This window comes from Camelus bactrianus, chromosome 26, assembly GCF_048773025.1.
Source record: "Camelus bactrianus isolate YW-2024 breed Bactrian camel chromosome 26, ASM4877302v1, whole genome shotgun sequence".
NCBI lineage: Eukaryota > Metazoa > Chordata > Mammalia > Artiodactyla > Camelidae > Camelus > Camelus bactrianus.
The window spans coordinates 22,952,441-22,970,979 of NC_133564.1; the positions used below are offsets into that span (position 1 = coordinate 22,952,441).

At 39.7% G+C, this 18,539-nt stretch overlaps 1 long non-coding RNA gene across 1 annotated transcript in view; it reads left to right on the top strand.

The window, feature by feature from the left end:
* Positions 1 to 18,106, top strand: part of LOC123616382 (uncharacterized) — a 166,446-nt gene extending 148,340 nt beyond the window's left edge. Inside the window, exon 8 of the long non-coding RNA XR_012502485.1 lies at positions 16,192 to 18,106. This is a non-coding gene — a long non-coding RNA (uncharacterized LOC123616382). The remainder of the gene's footprint in view (positions 1 to 16,191) is intronic.
* Positions 18,107 to 18,539: the final 433 nt, after the last annotated feature.

Below are 18,539 nucleotides of genomic sequence, written 5' to 3' on the forward strand. Positions count from 1 at the left end.
CTATACTCTTTGAAAACCATGGCATTTGAGTGGCCCGCTGGTTCCCTTCTGTCCCCAGCTGGTTCTGTTCTGGCTGCACTAATTGGATAGATTAAAACATGAACTATCTCTTAGAGGGATCAAATTTTGAGAGGTAAAGTGGCAGTTATATTCAAGTAGTACATGTTTGGGAAGATTTTTTTTTTTAAACGTATTCTATTCATAATCTGGGCTACATGATTCTAATAAGGGCCATAGAATAGTGAGTATGAAATGGTTGAACAATTAAAAACCTTGAAGTTCTGCTCCCAGGTGGAACGCTAAATGATGTTTGAAAGTGTCATAGTGTTAACTGACTTAGAACATTAGAGGGGTCATATCTGTTCAGATCTGATCAGGAAATTACTCTTCCTGCTTGAAATTGCTAAGTTTAAAATGTTTCTAATGCCCTACTAAGGAAGAATGCAGAAGTTTGAGCCAGAGGGAGAAATGTGAGTTCACATAATAAGAGAGAAAACATTCCCATTATGTGGCAGGCATTTAACAGGGATCCTCGGAGAAATGCAGCCCCTTTAAATATAGCTGCTGGAGATACTGTATCTAAAACCAGCACTTTGAACATTTGTAATACAAGAGACTATTTTCTGCCTTTAATACATGAGTGACAGCCTCAGAACAAAACACCCTGGGACTAGAATCACACAGAAGATATATAAAAAGATCAATAGAACCTGGAGGCTTAACATCAGATGAGAATTCGGACCAGACTAGAACAGAAACACTGCTACTAGTCACATCGAAGGAAGTCAACAAGTCAACATTTGTTGGGAAGAAAGGATGTAAGGTGGTATTAGAATTCTCACTGTGTATTTAAAAATGCTCATTTAAATTAATTAAACTCTCTAATTGAGTGTATATAGTTCACAATGTATAATGTGAATTAGTCTATTTTAGTTAATTATTTGGTTTTTTTAAAGTCCTTGTTAAAATGCAATTCCTATTCATAGACAGATGAATAGATCTCTTATTCATCATTTCTATCTATAGTATTGACCTGGAACAAACAGACTGCCAGATATTTCTCCAGCAAAGATGAGTTTATTCAGGATCAGTAGAGAATTACAATTCAGAGTCTGTAATCATGGTGAGCCACGGGCAAGTCCCCGCTCAGCAAGGGAAGAAGAATGCTTTTATAGAGAGGAAAAGGAAGTTGGGAGGGCTGCAGGACACCAGGAGTCCGTGGCTTTTCCTTGGCTGAGTCCTTGCCAGGAAAGAGAAGGAGTCTGTCTTCTTCTGGTTGGATGCTGCCATCAGCACAGTGCCTGAGAATACCCCCTTCTGGTCTCCAAACTCTATTTAATTGAGGGTTTTGTTTACTCATCTTTTACAATAGATATTTGGCTGGACTCACTTGATACTTGGATTTAAGAGTGTGTGCTCTACCTTGCCATGGAGAAAAAGGCACCCCACCCAAACGCATCTTAACAGGACTTGTTTCTGCTTAGCCAGCTAACACAAGTCATGTGTTAGAGAAGATACAACGTTGTGATGCAACACTCCCATACGCCCTGGTAGACCAAACATGCTCTCTGAGACCTAATCTATCTCTGTTTCTGATTTTCTCTTTGTCCTTGGACAGAGTCACTCAACTTTAGTTGCCTAACTCTCCCCACTCTTAAAATAAGAAAACTCAAATTCTTGAGTCATTTAACAGGGCTGTTAGCCTTCAATGCTGGAGTTATGTCCTGCCAAAGGCCTGATTAAATATTAATAGTTTGTTTCCAAAATGTCTTCTGTTACTGTATATGTTTCTATGAAACATTAAAGAAGTAGCATTAATCATCCCAAATCTTTCTCTCTTTCCCCTTCCTTGCCCAGACTAAGCATACTTGAACAAATGCAATATGAGCTTTCACTGTGTTGGCAAGGATGTTCATAAATGTGTGTGTATGTGTTTGTGTATGTGTGTTTACTCAAGTGATTTAAAAATAACCTGAGTGAACTAAGTAAGCAAGTGTATGCCATGCTTACCAGGAATATTAGGAAGCAAAGGCCCTCCAATATCTGAATTAGCTCTGGCACTGTTTCAGGAAAAAACTGGCTCACATCTCTTGCATAAGACTTATGTAAGAGATTAGATGTGGTGCCTGAAATATTCTGGTTATCTACAGCATGGAAAAAAGAAAAGTATGCTACATTGTTGTTACTTGCTAGCTCTCTCAATTTCAAGGGATTCTTTGCTTATAGAAGTAAACCATCTCAATTCTTTAAAAAAAAAAAAAGCTTAGTTTTTTTCCTGGTCTTTGTCACACAAGCATATGTGGAAGTAAACAAAGAAAAAAGCTGTGGGACAGGCAGTAAGTAATTCAGAACTTGGGTAGATATTTACATCGGTTACTATATAAACAATAACAAGAATAACAATATTACAATTAAAACTGAAACTCCAAAGCCACATTCCATACGTAGCTATTACATATTCCTGAAGAAACCATTAGATTTTCCCACGTCTCATAAAGCAGCTTCTCAAAATTTAGAGCTCACAATTCATTATGATAATCATTATATTCTTGTTACCGTGGAGGGGGTCTCTGTTCTTGTCTTGCCCAAAAGAAAAAAATTCAGGCGGGAGATGGAACTGTTATGCAGTTACAGATTAGCAAAGCAGAAGTACACCTTCAAGAACTGAAAGCGGGCTTTTCCAGTGAGGGAGACAGCCCCAGTTTCCTCCATTTCTCTTCCTTTTATTCAATCGCCTAGGGGCTGTCTTAAGCTAACTTGATAGTTGACATCATTTGAGTGGCAAGTGTGGGTTTTATAACCTTTTCCTTATTGCACATGTCCGTTCCCACAATGTATACAGAAAAGCCCACAGAGAGGCCAAAGCCGCAATGCTAATTGTATTATGATGAGCATGTGGTGGTCTTAGGGTTCTCTCAGGAGCCTTACTGCCCAGTTGCAGCAGACTGGTTTCAGCCAGATTGGCTCAGAGCCCCAGTATGGGGAAGTCCCAACCATAGGGCTAACCCCAGGTTTCCTGAGATGGAAGGCCACAGGGTGGAGTCATGGGCAGAGCCCAGGTGTTTCCTCCCGCCTGCCCAGCGCTCATGACTAATTAACTGCCCAGCATTCTGGAATGGATTTAGGTCAAATCTGATTTCCAGATATTTTGACCAAAATAGAAATGAAGGTCAGACAATACACAGATAGCCTTCTCTGTACTGTGTTGTCAAATCCAAGTCTACGTGCCCGATGTCCAGTGAGGCCAAACAAACTGAAATGTCAGAGTTTAGAGCAGAGAAAGGTTTACTGCAGAACCAGCAAGGAGACTGGGCAGTTTGTGCTCAAAAGACTGAACTCCCCAGTGGTTTTCAGGGAAGAGTTTTTAAAGGCAGCATGTGGGGTGAGGGCTGCAGGGGGTGTGACTTTCTTCTGATTGGTTGGTGGGGAGGTAACGGGGCAGTGTTCCAGGGATCTTGTGCTCAGCCTGAAGTTTCCATCCTCCACCTGGGTTGGGGCCATGGTTCCTGTAGAACAACTCAAAGATGTGTATCAGATTGTTGTGTCTATCACTTGAGGAGAAACTAGGACTCTGGCTTATTGCTGCACTATTGTTTCCTGGCTGCTTTTCCTCTTTTTCTGCATTCCCTCACTTCCCTAATTAGTAACTGCCTAAATCTGCCCTTTGGAACTCAGGGAAGATCTAGAAGACTAAAGTCTTTTCCTACAAACAAGAAATGAGGAAGCACGGAAAGACTTTTGTTCCTTGAGAGAGCCCTGCAGGGCCCCCTCAGTTTCATAAAGTTCTGTTTGGTTCTTGTTTCTAACATGTATATTTCCTCTCTTGGAGCTGTGTGGTAGAGAGAGAAGAACCTAAATGCCAGAGTCAGACCAGCTAGCTGAGGTACAGATACACACATCATCACTTACTTGCTGCGTGACCCAAGAAGACAGCTTCATTACTCTGCACTTATTTTCTCAGTTGTAAAAGGAGAGTAATAATATCTACCTCGTAGGGTTGTTATGAGAATCTAGATTAAAATAACCAACATGTGTTGAGTGCTTATGTGATATTGTGATTAATAATACGAAATACATATTTGGTCTTCCGTCTCTGTCCCTGGCACAGAGTTCCTAAAACCCTTGGAATTTCCTAAGTGATAAGAGTGATAAAGGTATTGTGAAACAAATTTCCTATTTTATGGCAAGACAAGAAGATTTTAGACATAAAAAGATTCTCCTCTACCCTTTGGCCTCCTCTCTCCCCGCACTGTGCATCGTGTATCTGGATTATGCATCCACCAAACCTCTCCCATCAGCAGGAATTCCTGCTTAACTCTGAAGAGCAACATTCTTCTAGCATCAACAAAACAGCTCCTTAAAAGATAACATTCCTTCTTGATCTTGTAGGGGGTCACATGACCCACCAGGGTGACTTAAATCTGGATTATGTAAAATGTCAACAATATAGCATTTGATGTATAGCCCTCTGTCTCAAAAACCTTATATAATTGTGCCTTGATTTCTAACTGGTGGAACAGTTCTCAGAGCTTTCTGAGATGCTCTTCCTGGGTTACAATCCTCAAATTTAGCTCAAATAAAAGTTGCCATCTCTTTCTTAGATCAACTGATTAATTTTTCATGAACAGTATCTTTTGTTATAACAAACCCCTTCCAGCCACCCAGAGTTCATGTTAAGGAGGTGACATTTGGAAAGCCCCTAGGGATGGCTGCTTGTCTGCAGGGGAACCAAGCAAGTAATGAAAAGGTTGGAAGTTTCAGCCCTACCTACCCCCAACCTCCAGGGAGGGGAGGGGGGCTAGAGCTTGAATCAGTCACAGACTACCAATGATTTAATCAATCATCTTACTCCATGAAGCCTCCATAAAAACTCAAGAAAGGACAGGGTTCAGACAGCTTCCAGACTGGTGAACAAGAGGAGGCACTAGGAGAATGACCCACCCAGAGAGGGCGTGGAAGCTTCACCCCTTCCCACACACCTCGCCCTCTGCAGCTCTTCCATCTGGCTGTTCCTGAGTTCTATCTTTTTTACAATAAACTAGTAGTTTAGGAAGTAAACTGCTTCCGTGAGTTCTGTGAGCCACTCTGGCAAATTAATCAAACTCAAGAAAGGGCTCATGGGAACCTTTAATTTAGAGATGGTTGGTCAGAAGCACAGATGTTTTATTTGGAGGCAGATTATGCTCAGAGACTGAGATTTTCTTTGCCAATAATTGATTTAACACAGGTTTACTGCAGGAATTATAATTTATAGTAATACTATTTCACAAGCCTGTAGTGTTCAGGATAATATCTCTTAATAAGCCAATAAAGAAATAACATTTCAAACCAATAATGGATTAATGACACTATTGTTCCAGGCAAAGGTGAGGTAAAAGAACTAAAGCTCAGATTTAGTTGAGGTGGACCTTTCTACAACCTGGTTCTCAGTAGCGGCAGTCCTCGTAACTAAAAGTACAGAAGTTGAGTATTTTAATGGACAATACAGGAGTGTTTTTCCTAGACAGCTTACGATGTAACTGGCATGTTCTCAGCACTTTATCTAGGAAAAAAAATCATTCATTCAATCCTCCTAGCAATCCTATGAAGTAGGTATTATTATTATCCTTCCCTTCTTGGTGAGGAAACCGTGGTCCAAGTCACCCAGCTCGTAAGTGAGGTAATGGGATTTGAACTGAGGTCCTGTAACTCTGGAACCTGCAAGTGTGTGAAATAACAAATATATTAGCACTTAGCGAGCCACAGGGCCCACATTAAGTTCTCCTGAATGGTCGTTACACTTAACCTTCCCTCTTTCCAGAGAAGAAACCTTGCAGTAAGGTGATACATACTCCACGAATCTCTAGGGTCCTTACTGAGCCATAATGTAGCCTGGCTACATTTACCACTTGTTTTGAGCTGCATTTCTGAGCAATCCCAGCAGGGCCCAGGGGACACTGAGAGTGACTCCAGGCCTCACATGGTCCCTGGGCTGGGCTTCAGTTGGAAGGACAGAGGTACTAGGGAGAAGGTCTTTCATACACATATTTTTAAATTTTAAAAAGCTTCACGTGGAAGAAATTGAAAGCAGATTCAGTGATCTCTTAAAAGCTGGAATAGTGAAAACAAGCCTGAAATATCTACATAAAGAAAACTTGTGCTTGTTGATAGTTGTCAGGGAAAAGAAAGCCTGCATGTGTATTTGGCTCATGTGAATTAGGATATTAAGTCATGGTGGTTTTAAGATAAGATGTGGTCAGAGTCATAAAACTTCTTGAGAAACATTGTGTGATGAGATAGACAATGCATGCAGCAGACTCACCGCAGTGCACACACGGAGCAAACATCAGGTCATTGTCATTGGTTTCTATTACAGTCTGTCTTCTATGTGTAAACTTCTGAGAACTGATGGTTAGAATGAGAAATGTGCCTCTCTCCCAAGTGTTCCTGGAAGAGAGGGAGGTTTAAGGTAAATGGCATTGATTTCAGTGTCTTATCCAAAATCAAATACAAAAGCACCTGAAATCTGACTGAGGGTTACCAAGGCAGCTGTTGTCCCTACAGCCTTTGCTGGTGAGAACCACAATTTCAGGGCGCATGCTGTTGCACAAATCACCTTGTTGGGTGGAACGGACTTGTTTGGTCCTTATAATTAGTTATTGTGGTTGTGTACCTTCAACATAGAAATTAGCCCCAGTACAGAGAACCACATACAGTTCAAAACTGTTAAAACCCAAACTTTGACAGCTCTGTCTGTGGATTAGTGAAATAATAAAAGTTATTATTTATCATTGCCTTTGAGAAGTAGTTCTGCCACCTTTAGGTTCTTTAGATTTGAGTGGCTTGAAAGTGACATCTAATTATGGATTCACTGCTCAGTTAGGTCAGGGTATAGGAAGTATTTTTACATTTGTTTTAGTATTGGCTCTTTTTCAGAATGCCCAAACCCTTCAATTGGTAATGTGTGACCCAGCTTCACTGGGTCAGGCAAAACAGCATTCTGTCCAAATAGACTGAATGCTGATGGCCTGTGTCAGCACGTGCGTGGTGAAACCCCGCTCTCCCCTTGGGTTTTTCTTGTTGTGCAGTAGGTCACGAGCCAACAGCAGCCTACACATAGCCGGAGGGTTGCCTCCAGTGTCACCCTGTGTATTAAATATTGGTAAAATTTACCTCCCATCTTGTGTTTAGATGAATAAACAGAAATAGAAGTTCTCCAGTGAACGCTCTCATGCACACCCATAGGAGTGTGCATCCCATGTTAGACACCACCACTCCCTTAAGGCATAACTAAAGAGTTACAGAATGCTAAAACGAGCGCTCCTCCAAACCCATTATTTTAAGGATTGATGTGTATAAAGCAAGGGTCCTTGGAAGTTTTCCTTAGAGTTGTTTATGCTGCTTCCCCAACAAACTCTCCCTGGAAGTTACAATTTAAGGCAATTCTGTTTTTCGGCTATGTTATCCTCCTACACCATTTGGGAGTTTTGCTGTACAAGATTGCAGAGCTGGCTTATTCCATCTGAGAGTTTGCGGCAGGCCCATGATGGATGGCCCAATTCTAGCATATAATAGCAATATGTTTCAGTTTGCTAAATACTATCACTGAAGTGGACCTCCGGTCCCCAGGGAGCAGTAGGTTGTGTGGCCACGTAAGCAGTGCCATTGTAGGTCAGATCTGTTTTTATACACATTGTCATGTTTAGACATGGTATGATTCACATATTTAGATATGATTAAGATAAATATATTTTGCAACAAGAATTGGAACATTAAAGATCCCTCTATTATGTTTATGCAAAAATAATTTTATTTACTTTAAGTAAGAGCTTTTCATTGAATGGCTTTGGAAACAGTGGACATTTTCTTTGGAGATGAGCTAATGGGATTTGTTGGTTTGGGAACAACACTAAAGTTTTGCTAGAATTGATGAGTTTTCTCCTTGCTCTGTACCATCATGGAGATAGTTCTGAGGTGAAGAGAATACCAGAATGTTTATCCGTGAATCCAAGGCACAATCTAATGTTAACTATTTCCTCAGACTTTTCTTGAGATAGGTGTGTATTAATAAGAGTAGAGAATAAGGAGGAATTGGATTCTCCTAGTACTTGAATAATGGCAGCTCTCAGATGTTAAGTCCTAAGTGCAGCTGGATGTTTAATTTCTGGTTTAAGAATATCAATCTGCCTGGTTCTCTGCTTTGTGCCAAAGAGTACACGTCACCGGGGGAACTCGAGAACAGAACCTCCTATGCCACTTTTTCTTATTTCGTGAACACTTCTGCCCACCGGCCAAGCAAATCATGCAGCTCTCAGGAGTTAAGCTCTCTGGTTAAATTCAGGAGCCAGCAGAAAATCCCTCCATGGTGTATTTTCTGGTTGAGGGGGTAGGCAAAGTAATAAAAACAGCCTAGTTTTCTAACAATTGATGGGATAGATTATCTCCTGGTTTCTAAACTCTGGTCAAACATGCAGGGGCCCTGGTATTGGAGAAGCTTTTGAATGTGTGTATGTTTTCAGGTATACAAAGAAGTTGAAGGAATGATACAGAGATTGTCTACACACCCATGTCATAGACTCAATAACAATATGATTAACATTTTACTATCTTTATCTTTCTACCTATGTGTTTACACACACACATACACATTTCCCAGCATGCGCTGATGATCCTTGCATAACTGATTATTTCTTTGGCGGTTGTCAAATGGTGATTTTTTTTTTCAGTCTGTCATTTCTCCAACATGTATGAGCTGGCTTTCTCCTGAGAAGAAAATCTTCCTTTCACTCAGCAAGTGGTGATGGTGATAATTCTTCTCGAAAGACAGTGATGACATATTTAAGATCATTTAAAAATCAAATTGGAGTAACTGTGGGTCAGGCATCCAAAATGAAGTCAGATGGTCACTATGGATGTGGTTTCAGACATGTTCCTGTATCACTGAGAACTTGAATTTTCTGAACTGTATCAAACTCAAGGACACCACCAGCCATTTTCAAAATAATATCTGCTAGCAGCTGCCAGCTGCAACCTTATGGTCTCAAGGCTGTAACTTAAAACTGTGCAACCATTTCGGGTCCCAACCAGCCCTTGTTTAACAAGCACCTTTACTTCTTGCCAGCTCCAGTCCTGATTCTTGACAAACATCTGATGAAACTTCGCAGTTTTTGCCTATATACACCTCCCCCATTTGGTAGTCTGATGGAACCCAGTTAAAGTGCTTCTTGAATCTGTCTCCCAGGCTATAGCCCTCAGCTTGGCTTGAATAAAACTCTCTTCTCTTCCTTATTATAGATCATTGATTGATTATTTGTGGCAACAACATGGTAAATGGCTCATTTTTTTTTCTAAAAAATTTCAGATTAAGACGTTGGCATAATAGTAGCCTCCAGTGCTGGTAAGAACTTCTTTTCCTCCTTTTCTTTCTTCCTTCCTTCCGTCCATCCTTCCTCCCTTTCCCTTTCTTGCTTTCTTTCATCCTTTATTAAGTATCATTGTGGACTCAGAGATTCTTATTTATTCATTGAGTAAAAATTACAGTTGTTTCTTTGAGCTTCAGATAGTCCAACATTTGGCCATTTGGAAGCTCTTCAAACTGTGCCCTTTAAAATTTTGTTTTACTTTTCATTTTGAAATCATTTGAAACTTACAGAAAAGTTGCAAGAATAATACCAAAAAAACTTCCTAATTTCCTCATCCAGTCATTAACATCTTACAACATTTGATTTATCATCCTCTCTCCCTCTTTGCTGTTTTTTTTTTCCCAGAGCCATTTGAGTAAATCATAGTCATGATGCCCCATTAACTATAACCACTTGAGTGTGCATTTCCCAAAAACAAGGCACTCTCTTATGTAACTAAAGGTCAGTCACCAAATCTGGAAATAACTATGATACAATATTACCATGATCTCCAAACTGCTTCAGTCACCTCCTTACTCAGAAAGAAATTCACTGCCCAGTTCTTGGTGGAAAGAAGGCAGTTTAGAATGCTGAAACATGCAACATAAAAATGAAATGTTTCCTATGGAGTATTTGCAGTTCTGCTGTCTCTAGGCCCCATTATTTCTTTGAAATTCTTGGATTAAGGTCTCGTGGAGGAAGACAACTGAGAGAAATTAGCCATAAATCTAGTTCATTATTTTTGTTTTTTTCCCAGCAAAATACATTCTTTTTCCATATAAGGACATAAACAACTACAGAAAGTTACTCTGAAGAGCAGGAGTTAAAAAGAAGACCCCCTAAGATTTGGAGGCCCTTGCTGAGTTTAACAGTGCTTTTACTGTGCTTCTTAATCTCCAGAGCTGCAAACTTTAGAACTTCCATTAAAGTTTTCAAATCCTGTAAATGGGCTCCCAGTCTTGGCCTGTGCAGAGCAGAGCTGACTTCCTGAAACACCAGAAGTTAAAGTCTTGAGCTCTCAGGGGTCTATAAAAATATGAATATTAGGGCTTGCTTTTTCCTCCCTTCACCTTAATGGTATTTTTTAATTATTTTACTTTCTACCTCCCACATGCTGTTTTAAAAAAAGATTTAACTTCTATTTAGTTTTTGAAGATAATATTTTTTAAAGACGAAAATCAGTTCGAACTATGAGGTGGTTTCATTGCTCATTAACATATTTTTGTGAAATTCTTAAATTATAACTGATATATATAAACCATATATGTATATATTTATAGCTGATATATATCAGTTAAAATATAGATAGGTAGATGGGAAACATAGTGATTGTTTTAAATTAAAATACTTTATTCATGGATAATATAGTTATATGCCACATAGATTCTAGGGTTCTTCTTCTTAAAACTCCTCAGATGGTTTATTTGTATAGTTGGTGTGGAAGAGACTCTCACACAGCACTTAGGGGTTAGGGATTTGTGGGTTTTGTGGCCATAGCAGGATTTTACCAGAGCCGTGGACTATCCCTCTTCCTCCAGACCTTCCTTTTCTTCATGTGCTTCCCTAAAGATTATAAACATAATGCTATCCCCCTCAATGCTTTTTTTTTTTAAATGGAGGTATTGGGGATTGAACCCAGGACCTTGTGCATGCTAAGCATGCACTCTACCACTGAGCTTTTTCCCTCCCCCGACCCTGCACCTCAGTTTTTGATGTGCAAGCGGCAGCTGCTTCGCTGGCCTTGTTTCATGGTCTTCTCTCTTCTGCAGTAGGCATTCAGGTGAATTAAACTTTCCCTGGAGAATTAGGCCCCCAGACCTCCAGCCTGTGCACTGGCAATCAGGACGGGAGAGACCAGGCTTTCTTTTGGTGGCTTGCTGGCTCCACTGCTTTTAACATGAGTCTGATCTTAGCCCAATCTTGATCTTGTGGTCCACAGTTTATTAAATATTTTATGACCTTTCTCACTCTTAGGCCTGCCAGCTCTTTTTTCTCTTTACATGAAGTATAAGATAAGCCAAATTATTTTTTTATACTTAAAAATATGTTTTGAATGCATGCACACACAGAGCAAACAAAACCTTTAATATAGAATACAAATATATTCTCTCTCTCTCTCTCTCTCTCTCTCTCTCTCTCTCTCTCTATATATATATATATAACTTAGCAATATAATTTATTTATACTCCACGAAGGAGGAAGCCTGTTTGTCTCTATTTTAAAAGTGTTGTTAATTTTTGTCCCCTATAAATCCTATTCTTTGTAAGAGATACAGGCCCATTCTGAAAACATTCTTTGTTACCCTTAACCAGTGATCTCAAGTCGTGGCTAAAGTGAAGTGACAGTGACATCTCATGAAATGTCCTTCTTTTGATAGTAGACCCTTTGTATTAGCCTGAGGGTGATGTATGAGAAATATGCCCCACATAACCACAGAGAAGAATCAGTCTTTCCCATGTGCAGAAATAGGTCCCAGCCCTGCTGCCTTGCACGTATACTAGCTTGTACTTCCCCACTTCCGGACTAACCAATGAGTATTTTTACTTATTTATGACAGTGTTTTGCCAAAAAGAATTTGAGGCAGCTTGCAAAATTGATTAATAGCTATTGGAAAACAGACTTCAGAGCCAAACTCGGGTTTTATCTGGAAGAAAGTTTCACCACACTAAGCATAACAGTTGATCAATGCCAGAAGTAAGTTTAAAATTTGCCTGGGAAGACTCACTAATGCTCATCACATACTTTGTGAGCCCTGGGTATACAAATGCACTTCAAAAGCTATGTAGCAGATTACACCAACCTAGACCACTTTCAATTATGGAAATATTGAGAGCTTCCAAAATAAAGGACATCCATGTAACAAAATATACAAAGCTTGTCTTTTAATAAGAACTACTCTTTGTCCAAATAATAATTCAATCCAGCCACAAACAAAATTTTCCTATGAAAGAAAAAGCAAGATTTGTGGATTTGTTTTTTGCCAGCCTGAAGAATTACTAAAGATTCCCCCCAAGTAAGACCTAGAACTTTTGGCTAATACTGTATTTCCCAATTTGAAAACTTTTCTCATGGGGACATTGAGCTGTTTTGGATTTCTCAAGAATATTTTGTAAAAATATATCCCAAATTTGAATATGCTAGTCCAGTCTCTGCCATTTCTTGCTTGGACTATTGCAGTAGCCTTCTAATTGGTTTCCTCTCTTCCACATTCACCAAGCTAAGGTCTGTTCTCTGCAAGGTAGCTAGCCTAACCTCTGAAGATGGGAATCACATCCTGAGCTCCTCTATTCAACCTCTTCAAATTCTTCCTATTTCACTCAGTGATGTGATTTTGTTCCCCCTCCCCAGCTTCCCCTCTTACTTGGGATCTGATCCCATCTCTGACTCCTTCCCTTTGTTCATCCTCTTTCTGCTCCTTTGGCCTCTTTACTTCCAACAAGCTGAGCCCACTTCTACCTCAGGTCCTTTGAACATCTGCTTTCTCCCTGGAACTTTCTTCCCCCTGTTATCCCAGCAGTTTCTGCCTCAAAGCCTCAGGGCTCAACTTAAATTTCATTGTACCAAAGAGAACCTTCTCTAACTGGTCACTTGATACAAAATCACACACCCTTTCTCTCTGTCAATCTGTATCCCTTCTTTATTTTTCTTGTAATGCCTTATCATTGTTTGATATATTATACATACCTTTATTCATTTGTGTGCTATCCCTTTTGACCAGAGTGTAAGCTCCTTGGAGGCAAGGCTCTTTTATCCTTTTGTATTCCTATTATCCAGAACAGTGCCTGGCAAGGTGCTCACTGTTGAATGACCAATTACATTTACCCACAAACTGAGATATGACACTTATTTACTTTTGACAGAAATTCCAGCTGAGTGTTGTAATACTGGTAAATTCACACAGATCAAATCTTCTGATTGGAAATCATTCATATGAATGCATCATTTCTTTTTTTTTTTTTTTTTTGACTCATCATCCCCCAAGGAATCTTTTTAAACATACTTTTTCTTCCTGATCACTCTCCAATGAAATTTTAATGCCATAGATATATTTCATACGTTTTTATGTTACTATACATATCTTTTTGTGTATCTGTATATCTGTGCTTTATATATAAAGAGTAAGATATTTTCACCCACTCCATAAGAACCAATTTTTGCCCCCATTGAGAATGCATGATCAATATCTACAATGACTACAATTAGGGGAAATAATTTATTACTCAGTAAGTTAATCTAGTAGATAAAATATTCTTAAATATAGGGTCCATGGGAGCAAAATAATAGTTCTCTTTGAGTGAAAAAAAGAAAGTTGAGAACCACATGAATAGCTCCGACCCTCATTGTCCCCTTGCTGGGCCCTGTCTTCTGTGTTCTAGTTCTATTCCTTCTTCCATGTAATTGACATGGACAAATAGAAGAACTACAGAAAAGATAAGAAATATACTGCACACAGAACCTGTGCCTTTTGTTTCCTGGCTAGCTTGCAGGCTATATTGGTTTGGTTGTATGTCTGCTCTGCGTGCATCTCTTTATATTATTTAGTACTTCATGATAATTTCTCCTGCCTCATTCAGGAAAGGACTCAGGCCATGCAAAAATTAAACAAAAAGCAATGATAAAATCACACAAAATGATACAATAAGAACTACACGTTGGTCTTTGTCAATGGTTCCTGACACAGATCTTCTAAAACCCTTGGAATTTCCTGAGTAATAGAGGTGATATGGATGTCTTCTGTTGTTCATAACAAACCCCTTTCAACCATACTTGAGTTTATTCTACTCTTGGTGGATCTCTAGAATAGCATCAGGATGGGGGCTGGTTGCCAGAGGAACCAATTATGTGACTAGAGGGTTTAAACTTTCAGTCTCAGAGGAAAGAGGGACTGGATATCCAGAGAGGAGGCGGGGGGCTGGAGATTGAGTTCAGTGACCTAATCCTACATAATGGAACCTCCATAAAGACCCCCACATGGCAGGGTGCGGAGGGCTTCCAGGTGGTTGGTGCATCACAGTGCAGCGAGGGCCGTGCGCTCAAGAGAGGGCGTGGGAGCTCCACGCGCTTCCCCCCACCCCTCAAACTGCGCACGGTGAATCTCTTCTATCTGGCTGTTCCTGAGCTGTATCCTTTAAATAAACTGACAAATGTAATAAAATGTTTCCCTGAGTTCTTTGAATGATTCTAGGAAGTTATGGAACCTGAGAAGTTTTGATACAAGGCGAAGGCAGTATGTAATTAAGGGCCAGGTGACTAACCTTAAGAGCCGGTGATTTTCAAAGTGTATCCTACAGAAGCTCCAGAGAGATGCCTCAGGTCTGCTGTAAGGATGGAGAAGGGGCAGGATTTAGGGTTTGGGGAAGTCAACAAGTAAGGTTCAAGGTCCACCACCATCACTCTTTAATCTCAACCAGGACACTTGGCTTTTGTATGTTTCTTATGTTGACATTCTGTGTGCTTTGTTTAAAGAACAATGTAATGATTTAATCTGTTCTGTGAAGTTCTTTTGACATTTGAACCAGTCAGATTTGGAAGAATAGTTTCCAAATATTTCCAATATTTTAGTTAATAGAAAGCCATTCAATCAGAAGATACTTTAAAGTCAGAATCAACCACCGCTGTGACAGTCAGCAGTGGAATACCAGCATTCCAGGGTTCTCACTCAGCCAGTCTCTAAGGCAGTGGTTTTGTTAGCATCCATCAGAATCACCTGGAGGGCCTGTTGAAACAAGACTTCTGATCCAGTAGGTCTGGGTGGAGCTTCCTGCTCCAGGCTGGGAGACCTGACAGTAGCATAAACAAAAGTGGTTTAAAATCACTACCAAAACAGCCAGAAGAGTCAGAGATTGTTTTTGAAACACTCAAGTTTATCTGCTCCACCTGGCGATTCTCCCTTGCTTTCCCTCATGTTAGTCGTGGTCTTCAAAGTAAAACACAGGTGTCAGATAAGCATCAATAACTAAATTAGCCTATTTTGAGCCTGTAGATCTTGAATTACCACCAATTCTCATTGGGAGTCAAAAGACAGCTAAGAGTGATAGAGCTGCAAATATTCTAGTTTAGACGCTCTTCTCTGAAACAATATCAAAAGCAAAACCAGTCAAAGACAAAGGTTTTATGATATCACGTATATGTGGAATCTGAAAATAATACAAATGAATATATACAAAACAGAAACAGACTCACAGACGTAGAAAACAAACTTATGGTTACTGGGGAGAACTGGGTGGAGGAATAAATTAGGAATTTGGGACTGACAGATACACACCACTATGCATCAAATAGATAAGCAACAATGATTTACTGTATAGTTCAGGGAACTATATTAAATATCTTGTAATAACCAATAATGGAAAGTAATCAACAGTTAATATCCTTAAACCAGTATCCACCTTCCTTCATCCACACCCTTCTCAGCTATTTTCTGAGAGCTGCCGGTTGTAAGTAGATGGAGAGTGACATGCACAAGAGTGTGGGGGCTTTGTAGGTAGGATGACAGTGCTTAGCTACCTCTCAAGTCACCGCCCTGAGAGTAGGGACACAAAGCCCTGTTTTCTAGTTTGATCAGCCCGTGAGGGGTTTGAGTTACGCAGTAGGCACAGTTAACGGAGTATTTTCTTAGACTTTAGAGGGTTTCTGCTTCATGAAGTGAAGGCTGAGATCATCACTGGCCAAGAATGTCTTGGTACATTTTATCCATGTATCTTTATTGTCACTGTTGATAATGGGACCTCTGCTCTCATTCTGTGCGTGTTTTCTGCCAGTCCTTGGTTTTTGGTGATTCAAGTGTTTTAATTTTTTACTGTTGAAACAGACACCTCTTGAAGTATGCAGCCCACTCCAGAGATGCGCTTCTTCTCCAGGAACCTCCTCTTTGGACTCCAGGGTCCATTAGCCGAGGAAGAATTGGATGGTCCAAATAAGATGGAGGGAAAGACAATATATGCCTCTGATGCTAAGACAACAATCAATAATTTAGGACCATCTTTTCAGCCAGCGCAATGTTGTTTAGAGTATTTTTATCATTTGATGTTTAAATAAGAGCAATAATAATACATTTGATGTGAGTAATGTTAGACAGGTTACAAATAACTTTATCATAAATTATCTCGCTGATCAAAAACCATTCACTATATATTCAGAAAGAATACAAAGAAAAGTACATTTAAGTGTACTGGCATAGAAAGAAGTCAAAGAAAAAAATAAGATTCATAAAACTAAGCAATCCAATACTGATAGATGTATTTCTCATTTGTTCCACCTAAAAGATACCCCTGAAAAATGTCATTTCCATTGCATTTTTTAATTAAATTATGTTTTTAGATGCAGTAGGGGAAAGTGCTCAAATAGTTCCTTACGTATTCTCTCTGCTTCTACTCTTCCCCCTTCAACCTACCCTCTATGCTACAGTCAGAGTGGTCTTTTTAAAATATAAATAAGATCAGCTCCTTGCTAAACACTTCTCAGTGGCTTTCCTTTTACTTGAGGTAAAATCCAGATCCTTCTTTACCTGAATGACGTGGATGCTGACTGCTCTCCAACTCTTGTCATCCCATGCTTTACTCCCCCAAATTTCTTCAGCCGCACAGGCCTTCCTGGAGTTGCTCAGACACACTGAGTAATTTCTGCCTTCACAGGCTTTCACCAGGCTGATCCCTCGATGCCAAAGCCCTTCCCCACCTACTTAATGGCCTAACCCATCTCATTGTTAATGTCACCTCGTGATGTTAGCCTTTCTCTGAGCCCCTCTATGTAAATTAAGTTCCTAATGCCAGATTTCCAGTTACAGTGACACACCTTACGTAACTTTCACAGCACCGTGCCACATGTGAAGCATTACTTGGTCTGTAGGCTGGACTGTCCCACTAGACTGGGACATGTGGGCAGTGACGAGTCTGTCTCACCAGGGCCAAGGCCACAGCATCTAGCCCAGGGCAGGCCCACAGGAGATGCTCAATGATACATTTTTCAACTGTGATAAAACACACCTAACATAACCTTTGCCATCTCCACCATTTTTCAGGGTACAGGTGAGTGGCATTAAGTACCTTCAGTTATTGTATTATCATCACCACCACCTCTCCACAGAACTCTTTCCATCTTGCAGATGCGCTTAGTAATATTTACACAAAGAGATGAGAGGTCCTTGCTTGGTCCCTTTTGTAAAGGGAAGAATCTTTTGCAGTGTAAAATCATCTCTCTTCCAGTTTAACCATTAGAGAAGTTCAGACTGTAAATTATCTGATTTTCATAAATAAGGTAACTGATGGACACAAAAGAATTCTAGACATACTTGTAGACATGGGCTTGGGAAAATAAAGTTTTGCTGAGAGTTCTGAGTGAAAAGGCTGAAAAAAAAAGAATAAGAATATAGGTAAATAACATAGAAATAGGGTAAACGCTTAAACTATCTTTAGCCTCTAGATACAGTAAAATCTTTTACACACGAATGCTCGTTTAGATGTTGAATTTCCTTCTAACTTGCGCTCTCAGAGGAACATGTGGCCATTTGACTGCATAAACAAGTAATTGGAAGACAAGATACTACCCAAGAGATGACTTGTATCTGGGAGGAATCATTTACTTTTGATTCCTATGAGATACTTCCAAAGCTCCAAGACTTGAAACTCGCTAATTGACTTGAACCTCTTACTGTCAGACAAAATCCTGGTGTGTGTTTGTGTGTGTTTTCACAATGTAAAGAGTATTTTGCCAGGAGTTTTGAGGCTTGGGGAGGAGGAAGACATGTATCTATCCTAAGAAGAAAACTTTCAATGTAACAAAAAAAGAGTCAAAGCAAATTAAAGGCTGTAGAGCAGATACATACAGATAATTATATACTTAAGGGGTTACATAAACACTAATTAAAATAAGCTCCGAAGGAGTGAGGGAGACTGAAGTCATCTGGTCTAACCACAGGCAGATTTAATGGAAGGCAGTGTCTCCCAAAACACAGTGTTTTAATGTCTATATAAACACTTTTCTGAACTAACACAATTAGCATGAATGTAACTCAAATCTACATAATTTACAAGTGAATCCTTCAGACCTAACCATAAACTCTGTAAATGCCATTATAAATCAGTATGTCTAAAATACTTTGTAACAAAGAATTCTTACAAGAGACCTTTAGGAAGGTGACCAGTTATTCAGCCAGGGCAG